The sequence below is a fragment of the Lacerta agilis genome, chromosome 2 (genome assembly GCF_009819535.1).
Source record: "Lacerta agilis isolate rLacAgi1 chromosome 2, rLacAgi1.pri, whole genome shotgun sequence".
Lineage (NCBI taxonomy): Eukaryota > Metazoa > Chordata > Lepidosauria > Squamata > Lacertidae > Lacerta > Lacerta agilis.
Window position 1 is genome coordinate 110,718,398 of NC_046313.1, and position 15,428 is coordinate 110,733,825.

Below are 15,428 nucleotides of genomic sequence, written 5' to 3' on the forward strand. Positions count from 1 at the left end.
TACAACCAGTACATAGCCTGCTTTCTTTACTTTGACTGTCAAACCAGAGGTTAGGTTAGGGTATTAAGCACTGACACCATTTCTATTCAAGCCCTGCTCCCCACATCCTGCCATCCTCAAATCTAGTTCCCTTTCTTGGTTGTGTGCCTGACTGAAGGGGACAGTTTGGCTTCCGGCTCTATGTGGCTTCCTCTTACTAGGGCTCTCTGGCCCAGAGGTCTAGTGGCGCAAGAGGGGATCTGGTTGTCGGTGCAACACTACTATTGCTTCATTTCTTGTCATCCAAGCAGAGGTTGCAGAGCTTTCTATGTCAGGAATATTGGAGCGGGGTGTCTGCTTTTGTTCCATTCTTATTATTCATTATTATTTGAATTTATAATACCGCCCTATACCCAGAGGTCTCAGGCGGTTCACAGAAAAGACATGGGAGCCCCTTCATATGGCAATGAACCGTTAACATTGGGGAAGAATCACAGAATAACCCCTAAAGCAGAATGATATGTGGATTGTCTTATAAACCCAGCACTAATGCACTATTATTGCATCAATGACATCTTGCTGAATACTCCTGCAAAACAGCAGCAATCGAGGAGGCCCTTGACTGACTGGGAGGGAGTTTTGGAGCTTTTATTTCACTTCATTTTATTTTTATTGCACTTCATTCCTATACCTCCTAATGAACCACATACTCTGGTCTGTTCACAGATTTAAAAACAAATGCAATTCATTAGAAACAATCAGCATAAAATCTGCATCGGCACAAAAACCATAAAAATCAGCATAAGATCTTGAACCATAAAAGCACTAAAAACTGGCAACAGTGAAAACAAAATAGTTCTAAGAATTAAACAGCATTAAATGATAGCCTTTAAAAGCCTCAGAGAAAACTAAGATCTACCTGGTAGTGAAAAGGCCCTCTTTGGGGGAACATCCCATAACCAAGGTGGGGCTTGGGATCAGAGGGAAAGCTCAGTGGGAATTATATAGGGCAGACAGAGCCAACCTGGTTCCTTCCAAAAGTCACTGGACTACAACTCCCATCATGGATGGGGCTGATGGGAGCCCAACACCATCCAGAGGACATTGTGTTGGCTGCCTCTGATATACAGAATCCAACATTTATAGAAGATTAATGCAGCAACTGTAAATAATTTAGTTGTCCAGAAGCCCCACTGAATCCAGCGAAATTAATCTCTGAGGAACAGGGAACATGGTGAGGCTGCATTTGCAGAGGAAGCTTGAAGTTGGTGCCGCACAGACATTATTTGTGTTTTCTTCCGGTCTGAGGTCTGCACAGCAAGGAGCTTTCCCTTCTGAAGTGGGTAAAGGGGTTAATTTCTAGTAATCCATGTATGTTTGTATTTTAACAGCTGCTGGGGGTCTTGTGGGGGAAAGGAAGGTGGCAAAATGAAACCAGAGGATGGAGGCTGAGCCCTTTGGAGGAACTCTATATATTGGGTGTTAAAAGTGTTACCGTCTCTTTAAGAAATAATCTGCAGAAAGAATTCTGGAAAAGGGAAATAAAAAGCAAAAAAGGCACCCATTTTTGTCTGTTTTGTTATTTCTGCTAATGGTAGAGTAATCCTCTCACACAGCCCCTAAAAAGCTGCCCAAAGTGCAACTGAGGTAAGTGTTGGGTTTTTATCTCAGCCCTTTTTTTCTGGAGAGAAACTCCTGCTGGGCCTGAGAGGCAGATTTAGTCTCCTCAGGAGATCTTGAGGTGGGTTTCATTTCCCCACAGACGAAAGAAAGGGAGGAGGGTTTCTCCAGAGAATGAGGCTCCTGAGAATGTGTAGAGTTTGGCTCCTGAGTCAGCATCAGAAAAAGACACATGTCCCCCTTCATAGTCCAGAGTCACCTGGATTCTCTTGGGCTTCTCCCTCAGGGACAGAGGAGTGCTATGAGGGGGGTTCCAGGCCGAGTAGCCATTTTCCATCTTATCCAGAGCCCAGAGCCCTCCCTCAGGACTGAAGGGAAAGCGGCCCTTTCTCCCCACAGACATCCTGGCGACCCCCATAGCCCATTCTCCCTCACTTCCCACAGTGACTTCCCAGAAATGTCTGCCTGCTGTGAATCCCTCACGTCCCAGCACACAATGCCAGTTGTTGAATCTCTCAGGATTATTGGGCACATCTCGCTTTTTGACTGCCAATCTCACGCTTTTCCGATCCTTGGACAAGTTGAGGCAGGGATGGGCTGTGTCTGGATCCAGAGTGACATTTGCTTTTGGGGGAAGATGAAGAAAAGAGAGGCAAAATCAGCTGAGAGACAGAAACTGACATGTAATGGGGTAGGTTTATGTATGTTTTTTTTATAAGAAATTTATTATTATTTCAACAAATAACAAAATACATACATGCTACAAGAAATACATACAAACTACAAACTACAAAAAAAACAGAAAAAAATACATTACCTACAACAGTGTTTTTCAACCTTTTTTGGGCAAAGGCACACTTGTTTCATGAAAAAAATCACGAGGCACACCACCATTAGAAAATGTTAAAAATTTAACTCTGTGCCTATATTGACTATATATAAAGTAATTTTTCAATTTTTCCCACGGCACACCAGGCAACATCTCGCGGCACACTAGTGTGCCGCAGAACAGTGGTTGAAAAACACTGCCTTACAACACACCTACAACAGGAACACACACCAATTTAATTATTTTAATCTTGTTTCTAATCTTACTTGGGGGACTTCCTCACGTCCACCTCTGCGTTCAGTTCAATTTTACTGTAGTAACTTTGTAACTACTTTAACTCTTATTTACAATTATTCTTACAGGTTTATGTATGTTTTAACCTGGAACACAACCCTGCAAAAATGGGGATTTGCCAATACATATGAAAACATAAATGCCATTTTAAGGCTAATAACTTATTAAGGGTTCCAAAGTCTGCAGAAAAGATTGTACAACCCCAATGAAATGCCAGTCCCCATCCCACTGTGAATTTGGGTCACCATTGGAAATTTACCTTTCTGAAACTGTTGCCTGAATAACATACCGGTAGCATCTGAGAAAGAAAAAAAGGTAACAAGTTTAAGCACTACACTGCTCTATCTGAAATTAATTTTGTTAGAAAAATATCATTTAGTAACACAGCACCTGTTCTATCCTTATTTCAAGTAAACGATTAATCTGTGGAACAAATGATTAAGAACTCAGGAAAAACCAGTTAAAGAAAACTGTAAAACACAGCAATGGTAAACAAGACCTTTAAAAAGCAGAATAAAAATATTCACATTAAATCTGATGGTCTGTTAATGGATGCAGCCTTAATATTTGCACCAAGTAAAGTGGTGGGGAAAATAATTAAAGCCAGAATGGTTAAACGAAATGAGAAACTAAGTTTGCTGAGAAAGGATTCCAGAGCTCTCATCCAAAGGGAATTGTAAATAGATGCACATTATTCTTTCATTATTTATTTCTCAGATTTATATACTGCTCTTCATCATAAGATCTCAGGGCGGTACACAGAGTAAGATACAGGATAAAAACATGAAAATAAGTAAAACAAAACAGCAAAACAATACCCCCCCCCGAATAAAATTGGAAGGAAAAAACAGACTTTACTATAGAGTCTGGTGTGGACTTCCTTTATTTGTGGTAGCCACCATTTCTGATGCTGCAGAGTGCCAATGTACATGGGACATTCTGGGGGAATTAATTGATGGCTGGACCACCAAGGGGGGGGGTATGATGGTGCCACTCCTGTCTGCAGCAAGAGCAAAATACAGTAAGAGCCCAACATGTTCTGTGTTAGACTAATGTAATGCCCAGCATAAAATCCTTGCAGCCGCTCATCATTACCTTGGAATTCCTTCATGACTTCCTCCAGACGGAGATTCATATCATGGAGTCTGGAGACCTTCTCCTTCAGCTCTGGAGGAAAAGCCAGTGGATTCTCCGGTCTCTCTGTTCTCTCACACCTGATGAGGAAAAACAGTAACCTTTCAAATCACTAATTCCTAGTAAAGGAAAAGGGAAAATAAGAGGAGGAAGAAAATGGTAGAGAGAACAAGATGGATGCTTTAGTAACCTCTAATCTGAACCTGGGGACATGGGTGGCGCTGTGGGTTAAACCACAGAGCCTAGGGCTTGTGATCAGAAGGTCGGTGGTTCGAATCCCCATGATGGGGTGAGCTCCCGCTGCTCGGTCCCAGCTCCTGCCCACCTAGCAGTTCGAAAGCACGTCAAAGTGCAAGTAGATAAATAGGTACCGCTCCAGTGGGAAGGTAAACGGCGTTTCCATGTGCTGTTCTGGTTTTGCCAGAAGCGGCTTTGTCATGCTGGCCACATGACCCGGAAGCTGTACGCCGGCTCCCTTGGCCAATAACGCGAGATGAGCGCCGCAACCCCAGAGTCAGACACGACTGGAACTAATGGTCAGGGGTCCCTTTACCTTTAATCTGAACCTGAGTGGTACATGAGGCTTTTCTGCAGTGACTGAACTGGCAAATCTTGAAAGGAACTACAAAGGCACTGGTTGCTGCAAAGAAAGTAACTTTCTCCTGTTGTTTGGAAGTATAGCAGCCACTGGCGGAGGAAGAGGAGTGCGGGGGGATTGCACTGCCCCCGGCAGCGTGATCCTAGTGGGGTGCCATCGTGGCTGCCCCCCCCCCCCACGCTGGGTGCCATGCCCCTGCAGGCGCCGTGCCCCGCCCCAAGGACATGCGTCAGCCCTGCCCCGCCTTTTCTCCCCCCCCCCCTGGTGCCGGAGCATGAAGCTCCACCACTGGTAGCAGCTTTATCTTAGCAACACTTGAGTAAGGTCAGAATATTTGTTTCTGGAGGTTGCTGGTGTCCTGCCTTAGATAACCTCTGCTCTGGAACCAGATGCCCTCAGAGCATGAAGCAGATCTTCCAAGGGTGTACAATCAAATCAATATATCCAAGAAAGGATGGTGGAGAGGAATTGCAAGGGACAACAGAGAATAAATGGAGGGGCCAGGACCCTTACCCACATAGACCCTAATGAGCCTTGAAGGTACTAATACTTTTCAATACTGTTATGTCTCAACCACAATAGACTTCAACAAAATAGCTTTAAGTATAGCCAGGGGCGTTCCTAGCCCCTTGGCTGCCCGGGGCGGGAAGCCAAGAGGCACCCCTGGGGGCGGGGCGTCGCCGCGCGTGCGTGCGTCATGACGCACGCACGCGCGGCGACGCCCCGCCCCCGGGGGTGGGCGCGGGCTTCTGGAGCTTTTTTGGGCTGCAAAGAGTCCTGAAGCCGCTGCTGTAGCACAAATGGGGTGCTACAGCAGCGGCTTCGGGACTCTTTGCACCAAAAAGCCTCCCCAAGCTCCCGTCCGGCATCCCTGGGGGCGGGGCATCGCAGCGTGTGCGTCGTGACGCACACGGCGACGCCCCGCTCCCGGGGGGTGCCGGGCGCGGGCTTTTGGAGGCTATGCAGCCCGCGAAAAGCCGCTGGAGGGCGGGGGCTATTTTGGTTGCTGCCGGGGCAGAGCCGCAGGAGCGGCCAGCGAGGGGGGTGACACCCCGACTCGCTGGCAGCCCCTGCGGCTCCACCCCGGCAGTGCCGAAAATAGCCTAAAAATAATTTTTAAAAAAAGAAATTGTAAAAAAAAGCCCAGGGGGCGGGCAGCCCCCCATGTGTCACCCCCAGCAGGGGCGCTGCCCGGGGCCCCCCCCCCCCCCCCCCCCCCCTGCGACGCCCTGAGTATAGCATGTAATGATGGGGCGAGTGGGGGGAGAGGAAGCAGTGTTTTGGTCTTCATTCTTGGAATGAGAATAGGGGTGCCACAAGTTCAAAAGGAAGGTCCCAATCTTTGTGGGTGAAATTACACAGAGTGTGGAGTCCCAAAGTCTTTCCGTCAGGAGCTTGGAGGGCCAGGTTTTAAGTACTGGTGCTAATGGAAGTGAGCTGGATCCACTCACCTCTGCAAGGTGCTTCTCACATCCTAGAGGGGGGAAAAGAATGGAATTCAGTGCACAACACAGGCCACAGTAGGAAGCTCCTTCAGACCCTGAAATGGAGGGACTCTGGCTGTCTGGTGTCAGTTTCCCCAGCACACACAAATATTCTTGGTAGGGAGGTCCTAGTCAGCCAATTTTGGAATCTTTCAGATTTTTTATTTCCCCCTCTTCAGCTCTCCACATTTCCACATCAGCCTGCAATTTTTTTTAAAGTCCTTCTGAATATTCACCAGCCTTTTAGTGTGAATTTCTCCTAATATAGATATTTTTATATCCAATTTTGCCTGAAACACACATTTTGCAAAGCAATTTTGTGTAATATGATTTTTTAAATGTTAGTTTCACTTCATGAACTTGTATGATTTTTTTGTAAGCATTATTGGAGAACTGTTTGGAAATTTCAATTAAGTGCAAATGTTGACAGATGGCTGTGATTCTATTTGCATATTGATTTATAAAGTGCCCATTTGATGGATTCACCTTTAAGTGCAAAGTTAAGGAATTTTTCCACCATTGTTAGTTTTGCGCCATAACTTCTAAAATTTCATCCAATTTGCTGCACAAAAAAATTGTGGTATCCCACCCCTTCCCAGTGCACTTGTCATTGTACACTTAAGTTGAACTGTTTTTCTAGGGTATTTTCATACATACCCCTAAACAGGCCCAAGTATAAGCCAGTAACCATTTATCATTTTCCTTCTCACACAACTTGCACTTCAGATTTCAAGGCAGCCTCTTCCTGGAGTGGAGCCTGGGGCTACTCCTGCCGCCATCTTACCTGCAGGAGTTCACTCTCTGGCTGCTGACTCTTTTCTTCCATCTCCTGGATGATCCTTTCAAGAGAGGAGAGTTCCCTGGAGAGTCTAGCCCAGTGCTCATCCCTTCTCCCTGCAATCTCATTCTCCACCTCTTTTATCTGATTCAGCAGAAATTGGTGCAGTTCTCTGAACTTCTCCTCTGCCTTCTGCTTCTCAGTTGCTGTGCATTTCTGCAAGAAGCAGATAGAAAGAGGAAACGAGGAGACCAGAGTCTGGAATGTGGTCAGTCTTTACAACACAAGGAGGAGAGTTATGGAAATTGCACAGGAAATTTGGGTTTTCTCTGGATTGACATTAGTTCTGCCTTCCTGTTCCAGAAGGAAAGTAACTGCCTTCCTGTTGCAGAAGGAACAGCTACTATTGGTTCATTTAAGTTGCTGCATTTGGATCCTCAGTCTTATTGGTTCCCACCAAAAGGCAGCTTTGTGATTGCTTGAGATTGTTCCCTCCAAAATGTATACTTTCTAGCCAGTCTTTCTGTCCCTATAAATGTATCTCCCTCTCCTCAGTTCCCCAGTCTTGTTTGTCTGAATAAAGAGTGTTACCTGAAGAAGCTGTCTCCTGCCTGCTATGTCAAGCTGAAATCACTTGCTGAATCACAATCCCTACGTTACAACACTGAGATGAACAGAAATAGACAGATTTCCCCATTTCTGTTCAGTCCTGACTCCTGACCTGATTCGTCAAGCACTTGTTCCCTTCCAGTGAACACTAGTGACACTTACAAGGAGGTCTTGGCTTTCCTTTTCCAGTTCTGCTTTGTAGGCCCAAATTTTTTTTCTTTCTTTCCTAAGATTCTCCAGGTAGCTATTGATCTTTTCCTAAAGAGAAAATAAAAGTTCAGATCGTGATTGAGACAGACATAGAGAGAGAGAGAGAATTTGGCTGGCTGTTATGCTCCATTCTACTGCTGGTGCCTCACTGCTCTTAAGCTGTTTACCTGATAATTGCTAGTTTTTGAAATCTCTATGGGTTTCTAGGCTTTTAGCTCAAAATTTTAAAATCAAGGCTTTAATGAAGAGTTTCATTTCATTATTATTATATTTACTTTTCATTATTATTAAATTGCATAGGAGCTTCTTTGTGCTAATTTTTGTTTTTTAAAAAAATTTAGAAGCATTAAAAAAAATCTGGAAGCTGAATCAGGATTTTGCTTTAATCATAATAGCACAGAGGAGAGGAGAGTCAGTTCTTAGTTCTCATCTGTGACTGGACCTAATGGTCAGGGGTCCCTTTACCTTTACCTTTACCTCCACCCTAGCCTTTGCAAATGCTCCTCAAGTCCTTTGCCAATTGAGCTGGGGGGAGATCACCTGGGCCACCACCCTGTCTAAGACTTTATTGTGCAAGAAGCCCCCACCCCACAACCAGACCATGTGTGTTTCTCCCACTACCTGCTGCCATACTGTATGGGGTGTGTGTAGACCCACACATCCCCTGTAGTCAGATCAGACCCTGCTTGCTAGTTCTACCAGCTGAGCCCAGAAATGTGCAAATGTGATTCAAAACAACTTCACTGTGTTTTACGCCACAAATGTGTGTATAGCCTTTTGCCTACCTGTATGTTATGAATTTGGTTTGAACATTTTTTCGCTTAAGAAATATAACCCTTTTTCTACCACCACTTTGCCTCATGAGCCTTCATTGCAAGTATGTGGGAGAACCATTTGTTGTCTGGCACAGAGCCCCCTCTCTTTTGCTTTCTTAATACCGTATATTCCGGTATAAGACGACTGGGCGTATAAGACGACTCCCAATTTTTCCAGTTAAAATATAGAGTTTGGGATATACTCGACCACAGATTTTCCACCCGGCGTATAAGACGACCCCCGACTTTTGAGAAGATTTTCCTGGATTAAAAAGTAGTCTTATACGCCAGAATATACTGTACCCCATCACCTTTCCTTTGTTTTCTTAATCACCCCAGGTTCTTAACACACCAGAATCCAGGAATTTAGGGGAATCTGGCACCCATAAACTCATAACAATATTGATCAGCAACAGGATCTGGGTGCTGCACCTTTTCATTGAGTTTTCCTTTAATTTTACTGTTATTTTGGTGGACCCACATAAAATGTAGACTCTGAATGACTGTACTCTATCGGGGTGGGGCAATGAACAGCTTTGATCCCAAATGTGTCACTGGTGCCCGACCCAATGGAACTTTGTAAATTCCAGTCAAAACTGTAATCCTTTCATTTTTGGTTACAGGTGGGTAGCCGTGTTGGTCTGCCATAGTCAAAACAAAATCGAAAATTCTTTCCAGTAGCACCTTAGAGACCAACTGAGTTTGTTCCTGGTATGAGCTTTCGTGTGCATGCACACTTCTTTCATTTTTGTTTTGGCTTCATGGCTGCTCTTATCACATTGACAAGGTCTCCATGAGCAATGTGAACAAAAGTCCAAAGAGCTTCTACTGACAGGTCATAGTGTAGTTACAGGTGGGTAGCCGTGTTGGTCTGCCATAGTCGAAACAAAATAGAAATTCTTTCCAGTAGCACCTTAGAGACCAACTGAGTTTGTTCTTGGTATGAGCTTTCGTTGTGCATTATCATAGTGTAATCCACTTTGATCCATCATGGCTGCTCAACTTTGCACAAAAATACTATCCAAACCTCTGGGTGTGGTCTGTATGTGGGCCTAGCAGGGCCAAGATTAACAATATGGAGGGCTGAAGCGTATTGTCTTCCCTCTTGCAGTGACATGTTTAGCGCAGCACGATAGATACAGCGTAAATACAGGATATCTTGCCAAAGCAGCAGTGGAGGCGTCTGTACACAGCCTAAGCCCAAAGTAGACATGAGGTTGTTTACGTGGAATTAATGTGTGTAGTATTTTTTATTATTTACACAGCAGCCTTGCTGAGCAACCAGGGAAAATAGCCCATCCAGGAGAAGGAAAACTCTTATCCTAAATCTCCACTGCTTTGCGGCTATACAGCGGTACCCCATGTTACGTATGCGATCCATTCTGGGTCGCGCCACGTAACCCGGGCGTACGTAACGTGAACACACAGAAAAAGAGAAAAAAACCTGGAAGTTCGGGGTTTTTTTTGCACTTCTGCGCATGCGAAGTGCACAGAACGCTTCTGCGCACCCGCGTGTCGCGCGCGCTCCGTGAAGGACTTCTGGGTCGTGAACGTACGCAACACGGAGCATACGCAACACGAGGCATGACTGTACTCATTTGTGAGAAAGGCTTTGGGGGTAGACCCTAGCAAACATCCGTACCTGCCACCTTGCAGGATGTATTCAGGAAAAGAAAAGGCTAAGGAGTAAACCCTAAATAAAATCCGGAGTCCCTTAAGGCGATTGGATGGCGCCTTCTACGCCTCCTTCTGGCAACTCCTGCAGCCCAGCTGGTGCCAAAAGTATGGCATGCTTTCCTTTGGACCACCTCCACACAAACACGACCCACGCTTGTGTTCTGGAGAGGTCACTTCAGTGCAGCTAACACAGCAAAAGCAACATGGGAGGCTCTCTGGCTGTATGACTTTGTCCTGGAGGCCAACAATTATAGCAGCCTTGAGGGGTGGGGAGAAGGTCCCCAAGGGTTACCATTAACCCATTCTTTCCGTGTCACGGTCCCAATGGGTTAGGGCTAATGTCACGTGTGCACAGCTTCCCAAACCAATGGTGGAAGCACACTGGGTGCTGAGTAAACAAGAGTCTGTACACAGCCTAAGCCCAAACAAGACAGGAAAGAAGAAGTCCCAGCAAAAAGAAGAAGAATGGATACAAAAACTTATGGAACATGCAGAAATGGCAAAACTTAACGGACAAATAAGAAATCAAGATAAACTTTTTATAACAGAGTGGAAATGGTTTCTTGAATACTTACAAATAAACTGTAAACAGATAAGAGCATTGGCATGATTATTGTAATAACCTGCAGCTTTATAAGAGTATATATTTAAAGTAGATGAATAAATGAGCAAATTAAGTTAATTTGGATATGCAGAAAATATTAAAAAATAAATTTAAAGAACCGCAGAAAAGGGGGAAGGAAGTCAAGTTTTGAAATGTTAAAATGATTGTAAAATTATTGAAATGTATAAAATTGAAAATTTTGAAAATCATTAAAAAAACTAGACAGGAGATTGTGTAAGTGAAATTAACATTTTTATTATGTACATGAAGACAGGAGTGCCTGGTGCTCTGGTCCATGGGGTCACGAGAGTCGGACATGACTAAACGACTAAACAACAATTATGTACATACGGTAGCTTGGGGGCCATGGGTCCCCAAGATTTAATAATTTCTTTCCCTGTCATGGTCCCAGCAGTTACTGAACCTGCTGCTTGCATTTCAAGGGAAGCCCCTTTGGCATTGTGGCAGAGAGAGAAAGAATTACTCATGCCACCCACCTCCAAAAAAACCTCAGGCTTCTCCTTGGCTATTTAATCAACAAGCATTTAAATTGCATTCTGGCAATTAATACCATGCCTAGTTTGAACCTAAGAATTACAGAAAACTTCTCAAGAAGAATTAAGAAGACTTCCCTGCTCCCATCAAGGGCCAGAGTGATTTCCTACCTTGTAGTCCTCAGAAGCCCATCCACAGGAATCACCTCATGATCTCTGTGCTTCCTGGATTTGTCACACACCAGACAGACTACAGTTTCATCCTCCATACAGAAGAGTTTTAGGGACTCCTGGTGCTTCTCACAATATCTCCCCATTCCTCCTCCCTCCTCCCTGCTTTGGAAACGGATTTTCTTGCTTACGGGACCCCTAGAAGCAGCCATGGCTCCCTCACACCAAAGACACAGTCAATTTCACTTTCTTTGTTTATATACCCTGGGTGTTTCTCATCCTGTAAATGGTTAAGGATCTCAATGCAGACATGAATATATTTTATGCTGACACACCTTTATTGTTTGCCTCGTACGCTGCTGTGAAAAAGCAAAGTGCAAACAAATAAAATGTTGACACTGTGGAGGAACAGCCCTTCTTGAAGAAAACCTTCCTTCCCTGATGTAAGAGCCATGTGCCAAGAGTTTCCCTGTCCTCCTCATCTGGGCACAGGGTTACCACCTTTGTTCTGGCAAAATACAGGACAGGATGGAGGCTGGGATTGGGGACTGAAATTGTTTTTTGCCCGGTGCTGAATTGAGTTTAAAGCAATCCATTACATCATGGGTAGGCAAACTAAGGCCCGGGGGCCACATCCGGGCCAATCGCCTTCTAAATCTGGCCCACGGACGGTCTGGGAATCAGCATGTTTTTACATGAGTAAAGATTTAAAATGCATCTCTGGGTAATTTGTGAGGCATAGGAATTCGTTCATTCGCCCCGCCCCGCCCCCCCCCCCAAATATAGTCCGGCCTCCCACAAGGTCTGAGGGACAGTGGACCGGACCCCTGCTGAAAAAGTTTGCTGACCCCTGACATACATGGTTTACAAGGCTTTCTTCAATTACTAGCAGTTCGAAGCACGTCAAAAGTGCAAGTAGATAAATAGGTACCGCTCCGGCAGGAAGGTAAACGGCGTTTCTGTGCGCTGCTCTGGTTAGCCAGAAGCGGTTTTGTCTTGCTGGCCACATGACTCGGAAGCTGTACGCCGGCTCCCTCAGTCAATAAAGCGAGATGAGCGCCGCAACCCCAGAGTCGGACACGACTGAACCTAATGGTCAGGGGTCCCTTTACCTTTACCTTCAATTTAAAAAATAACAAAAGCATTATAATTTACAAGTGTAAGAAAAATATTGCACATCACATTATAGCTTGGCTTTGTAATGTGATAACATTGTAATTACGATAACATGGTGTCTATCCCAATCAGATGGTAACTACTGGTAACTGCAAACATTCCAACAATACTGAAAGGAAATAATAATATCACATCATAGCTTGGCTTTGTAATGCCAAACATTACAATAACATGGTGTCTATCCCAATCAGATGGTAACTACTGGTAACTGCAAACATTCCAACAATACTGAAAGGAAATAATGATGATGATGATGATGATGATGATGATGTGATGTAATAGAAATCTTTGTTTCTGTTGAAAGGTTCGGTAAGTCACTCTGTGTGAGCCAACAATATCTCTCTCTCTCTCTACTCAACCTTCCCATGAGTACTTCCTGTTACTCCTTGTGGCTTGTCCTGCAAAATAATTGAGTAGAAGTCAGCACAGGACAGGTGATAGCCGAGTGAAATCAGGAGCTCACTTTTTATCAGTTTCACAGAGTACTGGTTCCAGACATTGGTTCATTTGCTTTCCATTGTGGAGAAGATGCTCTCCACATACCCTGTTGAGGCTGGAAAGCACACAGTGTAGGAGATGACTGTCAGCTTATTTGGTAGATCAGATGCTGTAAATTCAGCCACCCACCTTGCAGCTTCCATTGATCCGTCTGAGATGCTTAAAAGGCTGTTGGCTGTACATAGTGTCTTATCATACAGCTCATCCATGTTCAGTCTGCTTGTGAAATTGAGCTTTTTGCAGACCTTCTCAAAGTCACTGAAGGTGATATTGCCATCTTGGAGGGAGAGGGGCTGAAGACAGTAAAACCATTTGTCTTCTGGGGAAAAATAGACGATCATCTGCAAAGACAACATCTACCAAACATTTCAGATTCTTACCAAAGACAAATTATGAATGGCCCTATAATTACTGGAGAGGTATGTGAAGCTATCAAAAAAGATAAGAAAGGAAAAGTACTGAGGCCTGGGTTATCAGCTGTTTATTCATCCTGTAAATAGAGTAGCTGTTTCAGTTTCATCTGGTGAAACAAGCCACCTGGCATTTATAGGAATCATTAATGCTCTTTGTAGAACATCCGTAGAGATTAAAGTCCCTTCCAAGCAGGACCAAGCAATAAATGTAAAGTTTTTATCTCTCAACCCTTGTAACGCCAGAGCCAGATTGTTATGCAAGCCTAACAGTTGTGATTCTTGACACCTATTGCAGTGAGGTCACAAGAAGCAATGAAGAACAAGATAAGTTGCCAGTCCATTAATTCTCTGACCATGAGAGGATTTTAATCTAGGAGTCCTTGTGTTATTCCTTTTTGGATGCTGCATGAGAAGAGGAAAATAGGAGTTGCTTCCATACCCTCCAACATCCCTCAGATGAAAATGTCCCTATTTACATGTGCACAGCAGATAGGGATTAATCCAGTGTCAGCCAACATGGTGCCCTCCAGATTTGCTAGAGTACAACTCCTATCAGCTCAAGATATCATGATATAAATGATTAGAATTGTAGTTTTATAGCTTCTATGGAGACACCATAGGTGTGCAAAGAGATGAGCTCACACCACCATGTGGCTTTTCTGATAATTCCCTGAACTTATCCCCCCCCCCTTTAATGGTGACCTTTGCCTCATTCCTCTTCATGTAATACAGATGGATGGGCAGACATTTGTTTTAAGAAAAACTCTGACATCTGCTGGTCAGCTGAAAAAAAATGCATCAAATTTGGTCTTGGTATAATGAAAGCGAGTGGCTACATAGGAAGTGAGGAGCAGATTTTCCCTCCTTCACTGTGAAATTGTGATTGTAGGAATGATTCCTGCAGCAGGGAAATAAGAGAGGTGCTTGTTGGGATACTGGACAGGCAGAGATGTGGAGGGTTCAACATCACAGGAAAAAGATTCCTCCATTATCCTGATGGTTTCATTCTGTCTGTCTCTAGCAGGAACTGTGACTTGCGTCTGGTCTTACAAAGTCACACCCAACTGAAAGAACCACAAACAAAGTGCTGAAAGGTTTTTGCTGCTGTTTGGATATCAGTCTTTTGTACCTTTATTTTCAGGTCTTACTATGATCTATGTGAAAACTGTTCAAATTTGATTGTGCTTTTTGATGTGTCTTATCTATTGTTTATCATTACTGTTCTTGCAAATTGTAATTATGTAAATGTTTTCATGCTGTGAGCCACATTGAGCACAGTTTCAGCTATGGAAAGGCGGCATACAAATAAAGATGAGGATCAGCCGATCTACAAATGCTCCCATTGTGAGAAACTGTTCTGTCATCAGATGGACCTTGGGAGAGAAGCAAGACAGTTCTCAGCTAGGAGAGACCCAGTGAGAGCAACACTCTTGAGAGTAGGGCCAGCTTCAGGGTGGGTTCTCCTTGTGCAAGGATGGCAAAGGTGGTGGGAAGGGGGCAGAACCTACCCAATGCTCAGGCTGCAGGAAAACCTCCAGCCACAGAACCCCAATAATTTTGTTTAGCCCCTGTCTATTGATAATAGGCAGGTGCATTTGCTGCGCTCTTTTCAGCGTCTGCTTGAAACATTTTTGCAGGGCATGCAATACCAGCAGCAGTGAAAAGCAATGGAGTGGAAGTCCCTGCCCCCCCCCGTCACTCTGTTACTCTGTAGCATCAAACAAAAGCATTTTTTCCACTGCATCATTGTTACAGGTGAGCGATTGCCCCCCCCCCCAAGGTCAACAACTAGATTACTAGTGCAAAAAATGAAAACAGGAAAAATACCATAATTATCAGAATGGGTAATTATGGAGATGGCAAAATTAACAGCATCAATTAGGGCCCCAAGCAAAAAATGATTGAGACCACAGCGCTACCCGCATCCTGGGCAAACTGAAGGTTTTAATTTATTTTAGATGAGAACCCTCTATGCAAGTAAAAATCTAGCACATCAGGAAGAATGATTCTGGCCAAGCTTGCTCTCTATTGTACTACTAGGTTTC

At 44.2% G+C, this 15,428-nt stretch overlaps 1 long non-coding RNA gene across 1 annotated transcript; it reads right to left on the bottom strand.

Annotated features, from left to right (window-relative positions):
* Positions 1–3,823: 3,823 nt before the first annotated feature.
* Positions 3,824–7,052, bottom strand: LOC117042864. Its single transcript, XR_004426093.1, has 3 exons — positions 6,723–7,052; positions 5,906–5,928; positions 3,824–3,936 (listed from the first exon to the last, which is right to left on the bottom strand). It is a non-coding gene; the product is annotated as an uncharacterized LOC117042864 (long non-coding RNA).
* Positions 7,053–15,428: the final 8,376 nt, after the last annotated feature.